The 21,849-nt window shown below is 45.4% G+C and overlaps 1 protein-coding gene across 1 annotated transcript in view; it reads left to right on the top strand.

Annotated features, from left to right (window-relative positions):
* Window positions 1–8,953: 8,953 nt before the first annotated feature.
* MTUS2 (microtubule associated scaffold protein 2) overlaps window positions 8,954–21,849 on the top strand; it is a 331,425-nt gene continuing 318,529 nt past the window's right edge. Inside the window, exons 1-2 of the mRNA XM_076364310.1 lie at window positions 8,954–8,982; window positions 17,614–17,687. The gene's annotated coding sequence lies outside the window, so the exon portion shown is untranslated. The remainder of the gene's footprint in view (window positions 8,983–17,613; window positions 17,688–21,849) is intronic.

Here is a 21,849-nt window from a genome sequence, read left to right as displayed (position 1 = left end):
AAATCTCAAACCCCACGTTGTCTCTGAACTCAGGCTCAGGGATGCCCAGTGAAGCGTTGCCCCGGCGGAAAGCAAAGGTGGAAAGGACCTCAAACTCTCCCCGAAGCCCACGGGGTGGTCGGCCACAGGCTCTGGTCCCAGCCGCTGCACCCCAGCATATAGGGAAGTGTGAGAGTCAAAAGTTTGACAGTAAACCACTAGGGTGTTACTGGATAGTACTGTAAAGCCAGAGAAGCTTGACAGATAAGAAGGCAAGAGGATGGCACATAAGATGGCACAGGTTTTAATATAAGCACTGTGTAAATAATGGTCCTTCTTGTAAGATTTTCAGTTATTTGCAGTATGCAGAAATCTCTGTCAGGGCTGAGCCCTGTTCTCACCGCTCCTTCTCTCTGTGGTTCCTGGACTGAGCTGCCCTCAGGACAGAAGCTGCAGCCAGTGTGTCACTGCTGCTCACTAGCCTGCCGAAGCGCTTGCTGAAGCATTCTCCTGCCCTGGAGCCTGTCAGAGTCACTATTACAGTTTTTCCTTCTTCCACTTCATTCGCAATATTATTTTCTGGAGGAGAGTCCCTGCCATTCAGGGCTGCTGCTAAGCTCCACTGTCAATCATATCTCCACAAACCTCATTATTCTGCATCCACACGAGTGTCAGTTCCCTTTGCTTCCCTGGCTGTGACTGTATGGCTGTTGTTTTCCTCCTGGTCCTCAGTTGTGGCTATGTTTCCCCCCCTCACATACTTATACACAATGACTTTTCCCTGCATATTACCCACTGCAGCTCTGCCAGCAGTTGAATGCCACAGATAATGGCAGCTCTACTGTAAACCAGCTGCTATTGTTGGACTTGACGATCTTAAAGGTCTTTTCCAACCTAAACGATTCTATGATTCTATGATTCTATGATTCTATGATTCTATTTTCTTTAGTGCTATTATCAAACCTACTCCAAGGAAATCTAGCTGATACCGTGATAAAGCTGAGATGACCCTGTTTTCAATTTATTCTTGATTTTGACAGTTCCCAGCTCTCCCAGGAGGAGATGCAGAGAAAGTTATTTGCATGCCTGTAGATCTACCATTGTTTCAGCAATGCTGGCTTGACTCAGCCAGGACTTGACTGTGCTCTGTATTCCCTGGTCACTGTTTAGGGTGCATCCTAAGCTGTGAGACTTCAAAAGCAGCAATCCTATCAGAAACTAACATTCTGTTAAGAAACTACTCTGTTCTTCTCCTCTGTGAATATTACATGTCTGATGTATCACAGGTCCAAACAGCGATAGCTGGAGGGAATTGGGTGTAGTTTCCTACTGCTGACTTGCAAAGCCCTGGTGAAAATCAGACAAGTAGGCAACTGAGAAGGCTGTCTTTGGGTATGATTTTACAACAACCTACTCTGACCATTGCATTGCTAGCAACCTGTATGATGGGAATGTCCAGCAGGTCTGGCAAGGTCCATAACTCTCTGTACAAACATCTCACTGCAAAGCCATCTCATAGCTGACCTGCCTGCGTCCCCAGAACCAGTCTGGCTCCCCAACAGCGTAAACACCTTCAAATACAAAGCTCCAGTTGTGGGTGCATTTGGGCTTTCCTGTTCACCCTGCAGCAACAAGCAACATTCAGTGCCTCAGGAACTGAAATCATGGGCCTGGAAGAGCTGTGAAGTGCCTTCAGCCCTTACTTTGGCTAGTTGGAAGAAGACATATGCAACCATACTCCCCTTCCCACTGAGAATGTGTTCCTGAAAAGTGTGAGCATTAGCCATGCAATGGATAGCAAAGCAGTTTTTCCCATCAGAATTAATGAGCAGATCACTGTTTGAAATGATCTTGGCTGTTTTGTCTGAGAGACTGAGTGCCCAAGCATTATCCTCTTTTTCTGTCCTTCACACTTGATTGACTTGACTGATCTTGATTCATCTGAGGAAGATGATGCTGAAAATAACTGTTCAGACAGCAGCATCGAAAATGCTCACAGTAAAAGATGTGTGCTGGGTGTTCATTCTAATGGATAAAGCAGCCAAGACAGTGGACTGCCTGTGTCCCCCCCAGGTGATGATCCAGATGATCCTGCCCCTGCCTTTTCATCCTCTACATCGTTTTACACTGTTCTTGTGTATGTAAGCCGTATTTCTTAAGTCCCTGACACATCCTCCTCTGTTTCATTAATTCTGAAGGAAGAAACTGCTTCACTACCCAGTGAACTCAGTCACTTTACCAGCGAGGCTGAACGCTTGACGTAAAATTTCTGAGAGCATTCTTGCTGCAGCTTTTTAATAGTCACATCTTCCTCCTCCTCTCCCTCCTCCTCAGATGAATCAAAAGTCATTCAAGGTGAAGGATGGAGAATGCAGTAGTGAGGATGGTTAGGGGAGCAGGGGCTTGAACGATCAGTGGTGGATCTCCAAAGTGATGGATAGGGATGTGACAGACAAAAGGGTGCTGCTGGGCTGCCAGAGAGCTGCGTGCGTGCATGTCCCTAACTCAACTTTAACATCATGTTAAGTTTAGGTTTGGGTCCTTCTTCCTACCCATGATTTCTGAACAGGGGTGTATCTCTGCTTTCTGCATAGGTAGTTCCCTTCTCCCTCTGCTGATCATACAGGACAACTCCACTACATGTCCTTTCTTTCTGCCCTTTGTTTCTCTCTGTGGCTGGAGAGGCAATGTAGCTAGTGTGCAATGTTACCTTAAGCAATGGCCATTGCACCCCACAGTCTGCAGCCCGTCCTGCTGCTTCTGCTCCCTCATTTGTGGAAGTGCAACCGCTTGTTATGTTGCACAGGGACTGTTTTTCTAAAACCATTTTCTTGAAATTTTTAAAATTGCATCTCGGTTGCCTAAGGCAGCCTGCAGCGTGGGCTGTGAGTTTTAGCACTCAGGCTGTGGTTTCACAACCGATGTTAGGTGGAGCAGGGGCTCCCACTGGTTGTCCTTCCCCCCGCCCGCTTCGTCCTGCCCCATTCCTTGTGCAGCCCTCTGATCGTGCGTGCAGTGGGGAAGGGGAGCCGTTCAGGCCATTGTGTAGTGAAGGTTTTCTGGGTGCCCAGTTGCTTTGTAGTGAGCAGAGCTGCATGATACAGCTGAGTGAATCTGAACAGCTCTGCCAAAAGTTGAAGTCCTTCTCCTCTTCGCCCCATGTCCTTCTTTCCTTCTTTCCTGTTCCTGGAAGAATGAGAAGGCGAATCGCGTGGCTTTTGTTGTGTTAGCTTTTTGCAATGCTGGGGTGGCTCAGAGCAGCTCCAACAAGTGCTGCAGCCACTACAAGGAGAGCAGGACCGCGGTCCTGCTGTGCAATGACAGCTGGAGCGGTTTGAGCAGGGTTAGCGAAATGAATAGGCTCGGGCATGGGTTTGACAAGCAGCGGGGCTGGGGCAAGCGAGGGAGCAGGCTGGCTGGCTGGGGTTGGAGATGCGGGGAAAGGAGGGGAAAGGACTGGAGAATCAGACCTCCCCATCCCACGGTCAGCAAGGTGCGACTTGGGCACAGTGTGTCACTCACCTGACGGCAGCCCAATCTGCGCGAGCAGCCACCAAAGTGCACTCCAGGTTTAACATCAGAGCTTCTTGTTTTCCTGTTCTGAGCTCTGCTGGTCTCTAAATCCCACCTCCTGGCAGAGGAGTTGGAGGGAGGTGGTTCCCTGGGGATGTGACAATCCTGCTGTCTTAGACGCTGCTATTTGAATGGGAATTGTTCGGATTTAAGGACTCTCCGTTTTCTGTGGCTCAAAAGGCACTGGATGCAGGCCTGCAGATTGCTGGCTACATATATGCAGTTGCATGTATGTATATGTATGCACATATGTATGCAACTGCTTAAATCCATGAGAATTCATAAAATTCATAGAGTCATACTGCTCAGGCTATCACAACAGCTGACTTTTCCTCAACTGTAATGTTTCCTCAATACAAATTGGAAAAAAAATGAAAGAACTGTATCTATGTTACTTAAATTGTGCAATCCTTACTCATGATGATTAGAAATTATTCACATGAAAAGTCCGCTTTGTCCAAGAAAATGTGCTCAATTATATTTGTTCAGATAGGAAGTTGATGTGTTGAGCAAGCTGCCATTTTTATCTGACCACAATTACTCTTCTTCATGGTTGGGATTCCTCAGGTCTCATGGGACAGATTTCTTCCGTGGTGTCGTTCACAAGAGCTCACATCAAACTGCTTTATCATCTGTCCGCAGTGTTTCACTGCTGTTATCAAGCAGTAACACGCTCAGAGAGGCAACTGTTTTGATCCCAGAAGACTTTGAATTTATGGCTTAAAATAATCCAAGCCATTTGAAAAGAGTATTTGAAGTCATCCTCACCACTTGGTTGTACTCTACTCAAAAATGAGCAGGTTTTTGCTGTTAGTGTGCCTAATGCAATATGTTTATGCAGGATTTTTAGTCACTAGTAATTTGAGCGTACAAGATAGTCCTCATAATTTGAATGAACGAGCAATTGATCTGATAGATTAAGCTGATATTTTTCTGGCAAGACTGTTTGCTTTACATGATAGATTTGCCCTGGCTACAGGCTTTTATTTCTCATTAAATTAGCCAGCCAACATTCACAGATGAGGGAATCAACTGGTTTAGCTGTAATTTATATAGATCTCCACTACATCTTTACAGCACAGGTTTATGTGGGGGGTTGTGACAAGCCAGTGTCTCCCCTGATGAGAAGAGCAGCAGTCGCAGTCAAAGCCAGCTCCTCGGTGTTTATGAAGACACAAGAGTTGTCCCACTTTAATTACACCAATAACAGTTTAAGTGACACAGTTACCCCTCATGTTGATGCAATAGAAAAAAGTTTATGTTGCTACAGCTATTCAAGTCCAGAATATACCCAAGTCAGTATCAGACAGCTTCATGGAACAAGTATGTCAGCACTTGAGTTTTAGCTGGTATAACTGAAGTTTAAGACGGTGCTTAAATAGAAATAGCTGATAGGACTATGGTAATTATCTAAATTAAAAAAAAAAAGGCAAAAAATCATACTTTCAACTGCAATCGTTTTGCTGGTAAAATGTGTGTGAGACCTGGGAGGCTAAGGAAAATTTCCCTTTGGAGACAGTAGCTTAAGCATCTTACCCAGCCAGAGCTGGGCACTGGGCTGCAGGCAGGCCGTCAGCTCCTGGCATCTGCACGTCTGTGCCCCTAGGAGCAGCCTGGTAGCAGCCCTTCTCTCTGCTTGCAGCAGGCTCTGCCTGCCACCTACCCACAGACTTACCAGGGACAGCCAGGCAGCCCTCAGCTTTTCTGTATACGTGCCCTCAGCAGTGCTCACGCTCCCGACAATGCAGCCCAGGAGCTGCTCTGTGGACCTTCCCTCGTGCAGATCTGAGCTGCGTCTTACCTGCTACAAAAACCTCTTAAAAATCTTCTGGAGCTAACAGCCTTAATATGATGTTGCAGCTTGATCTAAGCATAGAGGGGGAGGGGGCTATTTTTTTTTCCCTGACTTTCATTGTTCCCAGGTAATCTGCAAAGCTGAACATGAATTGTGCCGCTTGCTTATTTCTGCAGAGAAATAAGCCTTGTGCAGCCTTCTGGCATCACCAGCTCTGTATTTACCACTAAGTAAACAGAGCCAGGAACTGCTCCCTTATCCCAAGGCCAAGTGACACAGACTGGCTATATCCATGTTGTGTAGTGCTTGATCCCGGTCTCCCATCTGGTGCCCCCGTGGCCCTAAGACATTGGTATTACTGTGTAGATGTTTCCCTTCTGTTTTTTTTTTTTTTAATTTATGCTGTCTGAACTAATGTAATAGCTGTGCTGCAGCCCACAAGAATGGTGTTTTATTGCATGAAACAGGGTTTGTATTGCCTGAATTGGGGTGGGGCAGGAGGGGAGTTTGTGGCTGCAAAGCCTCCCGAGACAGAGCTGGAAGACCGTGTAGGGTGAAGGAAATGGGAAGCAGTGCAGTCCCATCTCTGCTGCTTGCTGGGAACGGTCCCTCCTGTGTGCCACCCCCCAGGCTGTGCCTAGGCACTGCACGCTAACAATCAAGCAGTGTGGATGACCAGCAATCCAGCTTGGTCCCTGGTCCCACCATGTCCCTCAGTGCAAACACAGCCACTGAGATGTCCTGGTGCTTGTTTAAACACAAGGGATGAAGCCTGGATGCACAGCAAAAGGTGCCTCCACTGTGCCGACCATCCGTGCCCTTATGACAGGGAGGGAAGACTTGGGGGTCTTGCCGGGTCAACCACGGCCATGGCATGTGGTTGCTCCATTCCCCAGTTCCATCAGGGCTGTATCCAGTCCTGCGTGCTCACAGGCAGGCTGTCCCTGCTCTGGGCCACGGGTTCCTCACTGCCTTATGTTTTCCAGGTCTATGTGTGAGGCTATTCTGCCACCTCTCTGTAGCTGCAGCAGCTTGTTCCTAAACACATCAACAAAGTGGTTTCAGCTTGAAACTGTGCTTGAAACTGCGCTTGAAACTGCGCTTGAAACTGCTCTGCCTACATTTATAAAAGCCATCTACTACTTCATTTTCTTTTACTTTTTATCGTGTAAGCAACAGTTTTTTGTTATCCTTTCTGTTTGTTGGAGTTGCATAAGAAATCTTTCATTGTACATGTATATGGGTTACAAATCTCTCTTCCAAATGTTGAAGAAAAACAAGTTTATGTGAATTATCTACAGCAGATAATTTCATTTCTGCACAGAATCTAAAAATAAAGTGGAGCCCACATTCTACAGCTAAGTGGCTTTTAATTAGGTGTGATAATAGCATGAATTATCTTTCAGAGTGCAATAGCTTCGCGATCAGAAGTCAAGTGCTGAGAGTGATAATTGTTTGCAAAAATGTTCTATTGAGGGAAGAACTCAATGCCAACAGGTATTTGGTTTTTTCATAGAATAGGTCTTGGCAGTCCGATTAACATTTTGTGTGAATTTGGGCTTTCTCAGTTATTGTCCCTCTTTTAATACAGCCAGTGGGTCCTTTCAAGTACTAATGTAAAAAGAGGGCAGTGAAAGCCTGCCTCCTCTGTAAGTCCCCGTCATCAACGTTTTCATGGTGATGCCTTTGGACATGAAAAATGGCACTGCTATTTTCTGAAAATTAAAGGCTGAGGTGCTGGATGGTTTCGTTCACTTCCTCAGGAGCCCCTTCCCTTATTTGGACCATAGACAAGCTCAGGGTTTGAACATAAATAATATTATGAATTGTGAACCAAGATGTGGCCACATCTACTGTCCTGCCCGCTCTGCTGGGGCCTGGAAAACTCCGGCAGAGCTGGTGGGGGGGTTTCATGCTGTAAACTGCTACAGCTAAACCTGCCAGTGCCTGTCTCGTCAGGGTCCTCCTTTGCGGCAGCCAGAGGGATGCTCTAAATGACTTTACGAGCTAAGATGCTTTATCTTCATTGTCTTCGTAACTCAAGCGTAGCATTTAGTCCAGTGTGGTGGGGCTGGGGGTGGGGAACACAGCTTTTTTCAGCAGGGAAGACAAACCTTAAAGGAAGGTCCTTTAAGGATAAGAGACTCACTTGTGGTGCCAAAGGGATGGTACTTGGCACTTCAGACTGCAGACAGATGCAAGCACAGTGTGTTTGAGCACAGGCAGAAATAGGGAAGTTATTGCATGCCCGGGAAATAAGGATATATCCTGCGACAGTGACTGTCCTGCCATATGAGGCTGTAACATCAGCCTGATCAGGCTGGCACTGGGAAAGGGAAGTCTTTCCAGAAGGCTACACTGGATCCCAGCTGCCAAAGGGCCAGGCTGGAGCTGGTATGCGGACCACGGACACTTCTGCCCTGGTCTTCCCAGACTCTCAGACACTTGCTGTCTCGTGCGTCTGCGTGTAGGTCCTGAGCTCCTGGCTCTTCTCCTGGTGTCTCCAAGCATCTTTGTGGGGGCTCCCAGGCAGGAGGATACCGTGTGGCATCTGGCTGGTCTGGTGAACCGGGAACCCCTTCACTGCCCCCTCCGGAACAGACCTTCATGCATTTGCCCAGAGGACTTCTTTGTAAAAATTAATTGAGTTGCCCAGCATTAGACACAGATCATAAAACTCCCATCTGATCTCGTGCCTGCTGTTGATTTTAACAGCTGATTGAAACAATGAGAGCTGGCTCGTTGGGAATATAACAGTACTGACAGTGATAGCTGTAACACAGGCTGTACGTGTAGATAGGGCTTTAAACATGCAATAAAGAGCCTCTGCCTGTATCACAAAGCTTGTTTCCCTAACGGGAGTAAAAACCCCTGGGCAAGAGTTTAAGCATAGCGAAAGTGATGAAGATTACCGTTTGAGTTACGAGTTTTGCTGAAAAGCAAATTTGTGTTTCTGCTTATTTATTTATTTATTTTCTTGCTTATTGTAAAGTGAAAGAGAAATGAACGCGGAGCAAGGGAGAACTGGAGAGCGGCCAGCCAAGGAATGGAAAGCCTTGCCACGATGTCTGATGTCATTTGAGGCACCACTACGCCTTCCCCGGCAGACGCTGACCCGTACCTGCATTCCCAGGAAAATCCCCACTCAATAATCCACTATAAACCACCTATTTGCTTCCCGGGTGTTAATTTGCACACGTAATCACGGCAACTCCCAGGAAAAACGGGCAGAGATTGAAGCGCCCCACAAATGCAACCAGGGTAACTTTCCGTGTTATTTATATCGCCACCTCTATCGTGATGCCCGCGTGTCTTCCCTGGCAGGTCCCTTTGGGCGAATGGGGCTATGGATGACCCGCGGTCTCGCGGGGGCCGGGCGGGGGGCGGGGTGCCCCTCCCGGGGCGGCGGCGCAGGGCGCGGCGCGGTCCCGCAGGGGGCGCTGCGGCTCGGCTCGGTGCGGCGGCGGCGGCGGCGGCGGCGGCGGCGGGCGCGGGCGGCGGCGGGCGCTGCTGGGCGGCTGCGCCCCGCCGCTATATAAACACGGCCCGCGCCCCGCCGCCGCTCCGTCCTGCCGGCGGGAGGAGGCGGCGGCACCGGCACCACCACCGGCACCGAGGCACCGGCGCGGAGGCAGGTGAGCGCCGCGCATCCCCGCCGCCCGCGCATCCCCTGTCCCGGCGTGGGCAGCGCGGGCTCCGCTCCCCTCCGCGGGGGGCGGCGGGGGTGGGTGGGTGGGTGTGCGTGGGGCTGCCCCCTCCCTGCCCCGCATCGCCCCCGCCGCTGCCACTTGGCGGCCGCAACGCCGCCCCTCCGGGGTTGGCGGGTGTCCCGGGGGGGGGGGGCCGCTCTCCGTTCCCCCTGCCCGGGCGGTCCGCGGGGTCCCGGCCGCGCCGCCGGAGCGGCGTGGCCGGGGGACGAGACGTGGGCAAAAAGCGCTCCGAGATGGGGAATGGCTCCTGCGCGGGGGGAACGCGGATGCCGGGAAGGCGGCAGGTCCGTAGGCTGCTCCTCTCCGCTACCTGTGGGGAAGGCACACGTTTGGGTGGTGAGACAGCGAAGCGAGCCCAGCTTATTAGGATGGGTAATATGTATTATCAAATCTATTCGGCCAAAAGTTTTGAGGATGCTAATAGATGGACTGGCTCAAGTGGGCATTGCTCTCTGTGCAGCATCTGGGCAAAGATGGAAATTGCCTGTTTTATGCCAGTAGTGTGTTAATGGCGTGACAGTGCCACGGGAGCAGGGTCCCGGAGCGGGCTGGGGACCTCCGGCCAGGGCCGAGCGCTCGGCACGGGCGAGTGGAGAGTTCGGGGCAAGTGCCGAGTTACAGCAGCCCACCGGCTCACGGTGCTAAAACTGCAGTTACCTTCTGACCCTTCCACGGAGTTAAATGGCATCTCGTTATTTTTTCTGAAGAATGATGAAAGATAAAGCAGCTACTGTGAATTATAAGGTAGTGTTTTGCTAGGAAGGGAAAGATAAATCCGTGGAAGATAGGGCAGCGTGTCCAGGTCTCCCCTACTCAGATAAAACGCCTCTGCTTGAAGAGCTGTTCATCTAGGTCGGTTTTTTCCAACTCGGTTTAGATGAGTCTGGGTACCTTTACCTCCTCCTCGCTTCATCTCTTTTGCTACCTTTGCCTCTGCTTCTTTCTCCCTGGTCCCTGTCACTGCCTGCCGAAGGTAACAGCAGTGCAGAGGGGGCTTGTGTGCCGTGCCTCAGCCTTCGCACCAGCCTGTACTCCCTACAGGCACCTCTGTTAGGGAGCCAGTGATCCCTGATCGCTCTAAACATGAAAAGAGCAAGCCAGCAGGAGCCTTGACATTTATCATTGCATTAAAAAAGTCAAAGATCAAAAAATTAATAAATATTTATCAGCGGGTCAAGCATTAGAAATATTTACTGATATTAAGGCATCGGTGGCAAAATAATTAAATGTCAAGTGTTTGCATACAGGTTAACTTTGCAATGGATGACTGCATTAAGGAGGCACTTGGCAGCAATTGAGCTGGATATAATGTGATGGATAAATACCTTGTTTTGGTTTGTGTGATTTCATACAGGAATTGTTTTATGCTCTCTACATTCAGTGTCGTGTTTGTGGGTTTTATTGTTTCTCATTCCCAATTTCAAGCAGGGATGTGGGCTTTCCCCTATCTCCTGCTGCATAAACTCTTTACCAGTCCGCCCTTTTCCAATGCAATTAAATATACCCGGCTACTTGTCTCCTATCTCTGCAATCTGTTGTGGAGAGCAGTACAGCCTGTGCTGCAGGAGAGTGGTAGCTGTGAGCTACATGTATGCAAATGAGGCTTAACTTCCCATTCTGCTTTATCATCACCTTACTTTCTGCAGAAAAGTCCTATTTTAAGGTACAAAAGGGGAATTCTGTAAGTGATCCTTTGAGCAAGGCACTGTGAGTTTGGAAATCACTACCTGAGAGGAGGGGGGTTGAGAAAATCTTTGCAAGGTTGTGTCCATGTGGTTTATTTGAAGTGGCTTTTGATATGGTACCATATCTTTCCTTATGTTCATCTCTTTAAGGACAGAGGTAGGTATTTGGCTACTGATCTAACGAATGCCAGGTGTAGGTTTGGGTCAGATAAGTAGTTTTTAATTTCTTTACAGCCAAGCTGCTTCTATGGTAAAGTTTTCTAGGGTGTTGTCTGTTGTGTTAGTGATACAGACTGTAATAAACAAGAAAGCAGCTTAAAACTCCTGGCCTAAATTTCTGGAGTGTGTATTTCTATGCAAAATACATTTATGGTATAGTAAGCAATGCTAGATATTTAGGAAGATAGTGGGGAGAGGAGAGCTAGCAGCACATCTACTGCAGAAGTACAGTTCTCCACATCTGTAAAGCACAACAGCACATCAGAGGCTGTGCAGGAAACTCAGTAACCAGTGAGAAATAGTCTTCCTCCATAATAAGTTAGGAAAAATAGGACTTTCAGCTTCCAGTGTGCATTTTCTATTTCCTAAGTTCACAGAGGAAGCACCAGAAATCAGCGTAGGACAGAGAATTGCAGCCAGAATTGCGGGCTCCAGTGAAATGTGCTGTCTCCAGAGAGTCATTCAATAGTGGATGAAGTGAAGCACAATACAGCAGAGACTCGTACACAGTGGTCAGTTTAATATTTGAATGAACACTCTGGAGGAGAAAAGATCTAGGCATAATAAAGGTCATCTCGGTAAAGATATTTGCCAAAATGCCAGCAACAAGCAGTGCAAGAGGATCTCTTCCCCTCCGCCCCCAGCTGGATGCTGAGGTTTGCTAAAAAGACTACTGAGGCACAGCTGATTTAGCAAATGCTTTCCCTACACAAGTATTGCATTTTATCATAAGTTATTTATAATTGTACTGGCCTTGTTTAAATGCAACTTTTACTGAACGCTCTGCAGTCAGTTTTGTTAAGGAAGTCATAAGTAGCTGAAAGTGGGGGAAAAAATGTAGCAAAGAACAGCAAAACTTCGGTACATGATGGTTTGTTTTGTACCTGAGCTTGCTATTGCAAACTCAAACCCATTGAAACAGCCTTTCTTCAGGAAAATAATTCTGATAGATTTTTGTATAACTTATTCTGGCACTATCATAATATAAATAGCATCCCCATGAGCCTGGGAACACTGCCACTTTCTGTTGCTGGGTATGCATTTGATGCTTTGCTTTCTGAAAACCTTTTTTTTTTTTATTCTGTCCATTGCCATTACATGGTGTCATCTTGCTATTCTCAGCTTTCCAGTGGGGAGCTGGGAAGAGGATAAGGTCCAACACTTCACCAAAGGTCACCAAAAAGATCTCCAGAGTACAGCCAAATGCTGTAACCACCTGACTGTCCCCTGCCATTGGTTTAATGAGAAAGACCTACTTAGTGAGGGTTTGTAGGGTGAGAAGCAAGAGGGGAAATGACTAGCTGATATAAATTGCTGTAACTTCACCACCAAGTGATTTATACCAATTAAAGCTCTGTCCCATATTACTCTGTTATGATACAGAACCAGGTTAGTATTTTGCAGCCAAAAGGCATATCTGTAAAACATTCAAAACATCTGAAAGACAGCTCTTCAGTACAAGAAAGGGCTGCCTGGAAGACTTGATTTAAGCAGTCACCTTAGTAATTTCTTTAAATAATTCTATTTTCTTTTTCAATTAAGTGGCTACAAAGCTGGCAGTCAGGCAAACAGGTTCAAAGCTCCTAGGATAGTGAATCTTCACGTTTCAGGGCAGGAACTGTTTTCTGCTCAAGGCAAAGTTATTGTTGCTTTTGTGGCGTAGTGTGGCACAGCATGTAGTGCTGCATGGGAAGGGGCTTCAGTGGTGCACTGGCTGGGAGGTAAGGACATCCAAGTGATGTTCCTGTATAACTGTAGTAAAGTTGGTTTAAGACACTGCCTTAGCTTCCTCTCCAAAAACTGGGAGGAGTATGCTGGCCCACTCTTGCAGGGCATTTGGGGACTGTGGATGGAGAAGTCCATTTTGTTCCAGCAGAGGCATCCACGGCAAAAGTCTCTGCAAATTACTTAATCCTGAGAAGCATCTGGTGTAGCAGCAGTTCCCAGGCTTTTGCTGTTAGTGACATCACTTACAGATCAGTGATTTTATGCAATCCTCAAAACTAGCAAAAGTATCAGCCGAAAAAATTCCTTGGATTACCCTCCCAGCCTGCAATCATGACTCTTAATTTACATGATGGTGTAATACAGGTTGCTGCTCCTTGTAGGAGCCTGAGGGCTATTCTGCCCAGAGATAAACTTCTTTGCATCTCATGCAATAGCTGTTTCAGAGCTGGAAGAAAGCCGTAACTTGTTCTTCTTTGCACAGCTGTGAGTTTCACTTCATGGGCATAATCACTAAACACTTACAGGAGAATGACTTCCCTTTGAAATCATAGTTAAAAAGTAAACAAGCATCTAAAATATATGCTGGACTAATTAGTTTCTCTATTAAGTTTTACTTTTTGAATTTTAACTATTTGATAGTTTATCCTAAATGAATTGGCCTCTACGTTTATTATCCCCACAGGGTGCTCTAAGTTATGGCAAAATGCGAAGGCTGCCAAAGAGCCAATCTGGCAGGCAAGGATAGCTTGAACAGAGATGCTCCAATAGTGTTTTCGCCCTCTGGCATGTGTTGTCTCTGCCAGGTTTTGCGTGGGGCATGTGGAACAACAGCCCTTTAACCCACCTGAGATTTTTCCAGTCCAAGGCAGTCCTCATAATTCTCAAGTTTATATTGCCAGAAAAATTCAGAAGGACTGGATGACTCCCAAGTAATGTATTTCTGCACTACAGGGTACGTTAGTGTTACTGAACAAGAATTAGATTGCGATGGGGGAAAAATAAACCTTTGTATTAAGCATTTCCAAGCTCGATGTTATTTCTGGATGCCAGAATGCTGGGATGTGCTATGCACAGGGAAAGCTGGCAGGATGTTGGGCTTCATTGATAAGACATTCAGAAGTAAATTGCACTTGAGTGTGCTCAGTAGAGCCGTGCTCTCAGAATGAATGCATTCCTCATGGACTACCAGACCATCAGGTCTGAGATTCTTCTCTGGCTGTTATGATGAAAAGTTGTTTAGCTGTTGATGCAATATAATAGTGAGGCTTTAAAATGGGAACAATCTAGATGAGCCTTGGTGAAATCAAACGGCTGCATGCACAAGACTGGAAACATTATGGAGATCAGGAGCAAGTGCTTAGGGCAGGGTTGCTGTGTCATGGTCACAATCTGGATACATTATTCGGGGTTTAATGCTAAGACAAGTATTCAGCATGGGCACTCAAATTGGGCTGTTTCTTCAATGTGTTAAAAGGCTGAAAGGCTAGAACAGATAGATCAGAGATCTACAAGAAAAGAGTGCTTGTCCCTCCTTTTTCAGATCTTAAACTAAGAAAACTTTAAAAGAGCATTTGAAAAGGATGGAAAACTTTCTTTAAATATAGTTTGTAAGCTGGGAAGAAATGAGTAAGTGTCTAAAACAAAACCAGACTGGACAAAGTGCTAATCTTGATATGACAGCAGCTTGATCAAATTACCAACTAGGACTTCCTGAAACATCTGTATCTACCCATCCTTGATATTGCTGGAGCATGCCCCAAATATGAGTTAAGTGGCTTACAGAAACAATGGATTTTGTTGTTAATACACATATTTTTCTTAAAAATATATATATAAATATGCATAGACGTATCATGTAAAATTGTGTGCATTACCATCAGAATTATTTACAGTGATAATTTAAGAAGACAAGGAACTCTGGAGACACTGCCAAAGGTGGTTGCATTTTTTCACTGATGAAAGCCCAAGTGTAGGAGGGGCTCACAGCCACCATCCAATTCACACAGCAAAGTTCAGGGCCAGGTCCACAGCCTTTATTCATGCAAGTAATCCTTTAATGTCAGTAGAGCCAGCAAGATACTGATGCTAAAGAAATGAAAGCCCTCAGGCTTAGTTCAGAAGATACAAGCTTTGCCCTCCACCGAGGACCAGGTGGGAAGGTGGACAAAGGTTGCTTTATTTCACCTTCCTGGATCTCGAGGCCTCGGGCGAAGTGAGAGCTGAGTCACTGTCCCTATAAGCTACAGCAGCTTTAAGGTTAAACTGCTTAGAGTGGAAAACACAACACTGAGTCTGACAGACCCAGAACGATCATTTTTAGCTGCTCAGCACTTTTAAAAAATCAAATCACGGAAAAGCTACCCTGTTTGATTGTTCCTATTACATAATAGCAATGTCTTTGGGATTTGAGAGCAGCCGTGAGCAACATGTCCCTTACGTAACAAACCCAAGTTGCTCTAATCCCTGCTGTGCTGCCACTGACCCTGGGCAGCCAGGAATAGCCTGGGAGCGGTGCTGAGCTACCCGGGCTCTCCTCTGGGGCTGCAGGGTAGCTGTGCAGCAGAGGTCCTTTGCTCTGAGGGGTTTTCTGCCAACCATGTTTGCTGGATTTGCAGTCTTTTTCTGCTAATAGAGTGGCAATAGGGGCTGAAGCGGAAATCCTGCCCTTGAAAAGTCTTGTTTTGCTCCTTATGGGCAGAGCTGGTCCTCCCCACTTCCTTTTTTTCTTTTTTTCTGAAACATCACCCCCATTTCCAGCTGGGGGTGATAATTACCTATTACTGGAAATAGGTAATCTCATAATCTTGGTACCTTTGCTCCTGTGCTTGTTTAAAAAAAAAAAAAGGATTAAAGGCCAGGTCAGACCCTTGGAGCAGGTCCTTGGAGCAGGTCCTCCTGAACCTTTCTTCTGTATTTTGGGACAGTGCTGTGGCCTGATGTCTGGAGGGGTGTACTAGGCTTGCCAGGGTGGGTGCTCTGGGGGAAGAGCTGCAGCCAGGTATCATCCTGAATTCAGGGGCTTCCTGCGTCCCCTGGCTTCAGTGGGGTGTCGGGACCTTGTTCCTGCCCTGTGATTTCATGTGCTGGGTGTGGAGGTGGTGGACCAACATGGGGGCTCACGGAGCAGGAAGGAGGGAGAAGTCAGCTCTGTGTGCTTGGGGCTTGATGTACATGCAGTGGGTCTGACCCTTCATTCTAGCCTGTCATGCTGATGGATTGTCTTGATTAAAGTGGGTAAAACAACGTGGAAGAGCATCTAAACCCTTAGCCCTGCCCTTGGGCAGCCCTGCCCAAGGGGTGCATGTGCCTTGCTGACTGCCTTCTCCATGGGAGAGCACTGCTCTGCCCTGATCGCCTCAGCTGCCTCCATTGTAATTAGGAGTGTTTGCAGAATGATAACATAAAAAAAGCAACGTTGTGGGATTGTTTTGGGGGAAGGATTGAGGTAGCTGTCCACAAAGAGACCTATCTAATTAAAACCGTGGGGGAATTGAGATAGTGGCTAATGAGGCTGAACATACAACTTAATTTAACTGAGTTATTTGAAAAGAAGCAACCTGCCTTGCAGGGGAGTGGAAGGTGGTGGTGGTGAAATAGAACATACCTGGAATTTCTTATTAAAATATAAATTTCACTGTAATTAGTGCATGTTTTGCTGCAAGTTACTCTGGATTTGGGATTTTACCACACAACGTGAAATTTATCATAAATGATGACCATCAGTTGCATGTGAATAAAACACTTTAAAAGACTATTTGATTAAATCTCTTACCTAAAATCCCATTTGTACCTTCCATCTTCTAATATCTTCCAAGCTTTTTATCTAACTTTTCTCCACTTGATCTCTACCACAAGGGAAAAATTGAGTGTCATACACCTTCCTCCTTTTCCCTCAGCTGTCCTTCCCCCTTCTTTCTCTGACTCTGCCTTTTCCTCTGTCATACTCTCAGGTCTTTTCTGATCTCCACCTGCTCTGCTTGTCCCACGGTCACATCCCTCTTCTTGGTCTTCCTTGCACTCATACCTCTTCACTCTAATATCTCCTGCCTCTTTCCCATCATAATACAAATACACATCACTGACATAATATTAAAAAAAAAAACAAACCACAAAACCTTTTCCAGCTTTTTTTGTCTTATGATCTGGTCACAGTCCTGCTTGGGAGATCATCTTCTAGTTTCATTGTTGATTCTTGGCAGTTTGCCACTGGTAAAACCACATCTCATGACCTCTTATCAACTCTCAGGACTAGCTTGCTTTCCTTCCTTCTCTGCCTTGACCTTTGTATTTTGATATCATAACTCACATTCTCTGATTCATGATGTTTATTTCTTGTGATTTCAATCTTTTCTTGACTTCTGAGAGAAGTTCCTTCTGTGTGTTTTCTGGATGATCTTCTTCACCTTCTCTTGTTTCTCCTCTTTCCTTCCATACTTTTTCTGGGTGATCTTATCACAAGCAAATTCAGCTAAATCTCCCTGAATAGTAATACATCACCCTTATCCCATCATGGTGTAGGGACAAGCTGTCAAATAGCACAGTGTCCCTTAAAAACAATGGTCTCTGTAAATACATTAAAACCTGACTAATCTGTGCTTTCCCTTCAGCTTATGTACCTAAATTTGACTTGAGAGCGTTGACTTACTCTAAAGATACTCCAGAGGAAGAGGAACAGAAAACGTGGAGTTTTTGTTTCACAAAGTTTTTGTATCTTCCCCTTTTAAGAGTAGGTGCCTTGCTTCATTTCGCTCACTCCTAACAAGGGCCAGATTATCTGTGAAGTTAATGCCAGGAAACTTGGACAGGATCATAATCAGAAGAGCAGGATGTTTTATCTTGAGCACTGTGATTACAAAAGATTTGATGGTGTATGCCCTTGTTACCTACTCTAATTCTAATGAGTCTTTTATTTGTTTTTTTAAAGGTTTCCACCGTCAGACTGTCTTCTAGGGCAAACTATCACCAATGGAAGTAAAATTTGTTTTTCCGGCATTCTGGGTAAGTTTGTCTTCCATATTATTAATGTCGGATTTGATCTTTTAAATGTATTTGCCACCAAAGTACTCTTTTGCAAATTGTCTCTGATTTTTATATTAGTGCTAGTCTATCCAATGAAAAGAAAACTCCCTCGAACAATTGTATAAACAACGGAGGTAAAGGTGACTTCAAAGCAGACCATGAGACTCTTTTACTGGGGGGAATTATCAAACAAAAATAGACCTTTGCTTTCCTAATGCTTGACTTCTGTCTGGTAGGTATCGTATATATTGAAAATATGAATATCTAAACCAATGTATTATATATCTAAACTAAATCCAGTTAATTTTTGAGATAATATGACAATATTTGAAGACAGTCTTTCATGCTTGGGAAGCCATAACTTTGTAGGCTGGGAGATGACTGTGACATGGAACCTGGTGAAGTTGTGTTGTAGTGGCATGAGGTTATGTTCAGTTGTGAGCAATAACAATGCTTGCTGAAGCCTCTGGGAGGTCAGCAATGATGTTTTACCTGGAAAAAATTTACAGCTATGCTGGCAAGTTGTGGGGCAGTATTTTCCACCTGGCTGGGCGCATTGGCTCTTTGATTGCCCATCAGTAACAGGCTGACAATGGTCCCAAAGCCTCAAATGACTCGAGAAAATGGAGATAGTGTAGGCTCCGGAGGGAGGCTGACTGTATGGGGTACTGCCAAACTCTGGACAGACCAAATAAAACCAGAGCTCTGAGGTTGCTCTTTCTGTGATGACCAGGTCATGATGGGACAAAGTCTCTTTTTGTGGTCTTACACTGTCCCCAGTTTTACAGCAGGCTCAGAGGTGATTTTCCCGGTGCATCAGTAGGGTGTGACAGCCTGCTGTGTCCTGCTGGCTGAGCAACCATGGGGAGGAACAACAAGAACAACTGTCCACGTAGCCCAGCATATGCCTCCCTGAGTATACATCTCCTGGGGCCAGGTCTGATCCTGTCCCTCAAGTGATAAAACACAGCCTGGCTGGAGAAGTTCTGACGGCAACCTGGTATAAGTGTTGCTCTTTCCTTTGGGGAGACTTGGAGCTGGTCTGACCTGGAGTCAGAAAGGTCTGGCAAGAGCAGCCAGCACTGGAAGAGCGCCAGGACCCCAGCAAAGCCTGGGGGCATGGCTGTAGCATGCAGCACTGTACATAGTGAGGAGGCACCCAAGGGGTGACGTTTCTGTGGTAATCAGACTGCGGGCAGAAAGCAGATGGGAGCAAAGAGAAAGCAAACTGAGGTCATTGGCAAGGATATTCCCACCATCCCAATCCTCAATGTAGGAAATCCTGCACCATGTCTGTCTCCCTCTCCAACCCAGGGCACAGGGCCGATAGGGACTGGCAGGGATCAGAAAGGTGAAGCAGACATCATCATGGTATGATCCCTGGCTTTCAAGGGACTCTACATACACGCAGATGCCTTTGGGGACAGTGCTGGGTGATAGGAACTGTATGGTCACAGGAGCTTGGGGAGGAATATCCCATCCCTTACCCAAGTCAAAAGCTGTTTCTCTGGCAGCAGTCATGCTTAGTCACAGATGATGTGATTTTGGCTGTGAAATGAGTGATTGAACTGGTGTGTTACAGTCTTCTGGGTGGCATGTGCACCAAAAAAAGCAGAGGAAGTAATTTCTTAGTAGTTTTCTCCAAAAGGTCACATTAAAGCGTTGCCTTCCATAAGGTATGTTGTTTCACTGTTAACAGGTATCGAGTACTTGTTTCACTAACATGTCCTCTTCCTTTTTGAGCTGACATGTCAATGGTATTCAAAGTAGGGCCTGTGAGAAGCAGCTTGAAGTTTTTGATTCCTTATGGCTAGAAGGATTGGAAATTAAAGGCCATCAGCTGGAAAAAAGCTTTGGGAATATTTGAAATGAGCTTGCTCTGTGAGTGTTAGAGATGTTCAGCTTCTGAAGGGGAAAATTGTGCCAGAAGTAGATGTTGAATAGAGCAAGAAATGTAGGAGGCTATTTTGCAATTCGAGCATTTGCTGCAAACCTGGGAGAATAAATTTTCCTGGCCCATTCCAGAGTTGTCCGCAAGAGCGGCATTTTCAAACCCCTGTGTTTTGTTTCAAATAGACAGGACCAAATAACGTGTGTTTAGCTTTCACCTCTCTTGTACTGATCTTAGAGCACTGCGTGGGAAGATGATAGGTATACAAGAGCATAACCCTGTTTAAGAGAGATTTGTGTCAAGTTACAGTGCATTACAGTCGCGGCTGTACCTGACGGGAGGCATTCTGACATGCCATGGAAATACTGTTCTGATAGCATTACTTCAAAAAAATTTCCTAAGGAATAGGTCGAAGTAGTCTACATGGGAATTAGTGGATCAAGAGTTCCAGGACAATTGTCCAAACCAGGACAATACCATGCCTCCGTATTTATGCAAACAGCTAGTGAGATGCTTCAAAGAGGAATAGATTTTTACTGCTTTCAGCTAAAAATCAGAAATTCAAGGAAGCAACTTGATAATATTTTATCAGTCATCCAGTAATTTAACACTGGATTACAGTTGCAATCCCACAGAAATACTCAAGACACTTTATACTGTATCAGATGGATTAAGCATGATTCACTTACTGCATTAAATTCAAGAGGGATTAATAATGTCTGGGTCATTGTTTCCTTATAAATTTAAAGACCAGAGGAGACCACATGAATATCTATTTTTACAGTGCAGGTCAGAGAAATGCAGGATATATCAGCAGTGGTCCCTTAATTTTTCTTTATTTAACATATGTTCCTGAAAGAGATCAAGGTCTTGATTTAAAGGGTGCCAGTAGAAATGAATCTACCATGTCGCAGGTAAATTGTTCCAGTAAATAATGAGCCTTGCCTTTTGAGGCAGTCTGTAGCTCTTTTCAGCTTCCAAATGTTGTACCTCATTTTTTTCCTGCTGAACTGACAAGGAATCTGTTATCTGGATGCTGATTCTCCATTTAGTTACCCATTTAGTTAGCCACATCTGAAATTCATTTACTGTGAGCTGTGTTGATGTAGTATGGTGAATCTTTTAATTCAGGATTTTGTCTAGCATGATTTTAAATCACTGTGTAGTGTGAAATTAGGACTAGAAATATGTCCTGTCAGCACACTACCATTATCAAATGATGATGTAACTGCATACAAATAATCAGATTTACATGACCAGGCCCATTTTCCATACAGCTGTGTTGATTGGTGTTAATTATGCTACTGTCTTTCAATGCCTTATTGATTGTGTCTCATGATAACCTTTCCCTGCTGTTGCTTACTACTGATGTCAGTCTAACTGTTCGATAGGTGCTCAGGTTATCCCACTTAACCCTTTTAAACATTGCTTTGATATTAACTCTTTCCAGTCACCAGGAAATTCTAGTGTTCCTGTGTTTGTTAAAAGCAGTCATTGAATCAAAACTTATTGGTACATCTGCCCTCTACTCTTGAATGCAGGGTTTTAACTGAGGGGCTATTTAAAGCTCTCTCCAGTTACTGATGGCATGGGAGGTATGTCATTATCACTTAAGATGTGAATATAGCATCTTTCTGAACACGGTATAAGTAGTTGTCAAATACAGTTGTCTCTTTCTGAATTGTTTGATATTTTTTATCTGGAATGACCAGTTACTGGAGTCATTGCTTGGCATTCGCTTATTCTTGTTCCATTTAGGGAGGAACCCCTATTGTCATAAACCTCACCATAGCTTTTTAATGTGGTTTTTTTTTTGCTTCCATCATTTGCTCGCATTTCTGCAATGTTAATTTGTATTCATTGCTATCAGTGTCTTTTTTTTCCCCATCTGTTATGTACTGTGGGTTTGTTTTACAGGTTTCTCTGCTGCTGCTGTCACTCTCCTTAGCCAGGAATCTTCAACCAAAAAAACTTCCTTTCATGGCTGTAGCCCAGTGACTTTCTTTTTTTTTTTTTTGGCATGTAATAAAGCATCCCTTAGCAGGTCCTTTTTATATTTTTGTGTGTGACTATTTCCCCCTGCTCAGTTTTGCTTATGATGGTTTTTAGGTTTGAGAAACTGTCTTTCTAAAATATCCAAACAAGTAAACAAGGTATTGGTTAAGATTACACATTGTTTTCCAATTGCAAAAGAAATTAGAGCATTGCCCTTTGCCTATAGTGAATCATAATTTTCTAGTTAAATGGTTC

Source organism: Aptenodytes patagonicus, chromosome 1, assembly GCF_965638725.1.
Source record: "Aptenodytes patagonicus chromosome 1, bAptPat1.pri.cur, whole genome shotgun sequence".
Lineage (NCBI taxonomy): Eukaryota > Metazoa > Chordata > Aves > Sphenisciformes > Spheniscidae > Aptenodytes > Aptenodytes patagonicus.
This window is presented reverse-complemented; position numbering and strand designations above follow the sequence as displayed.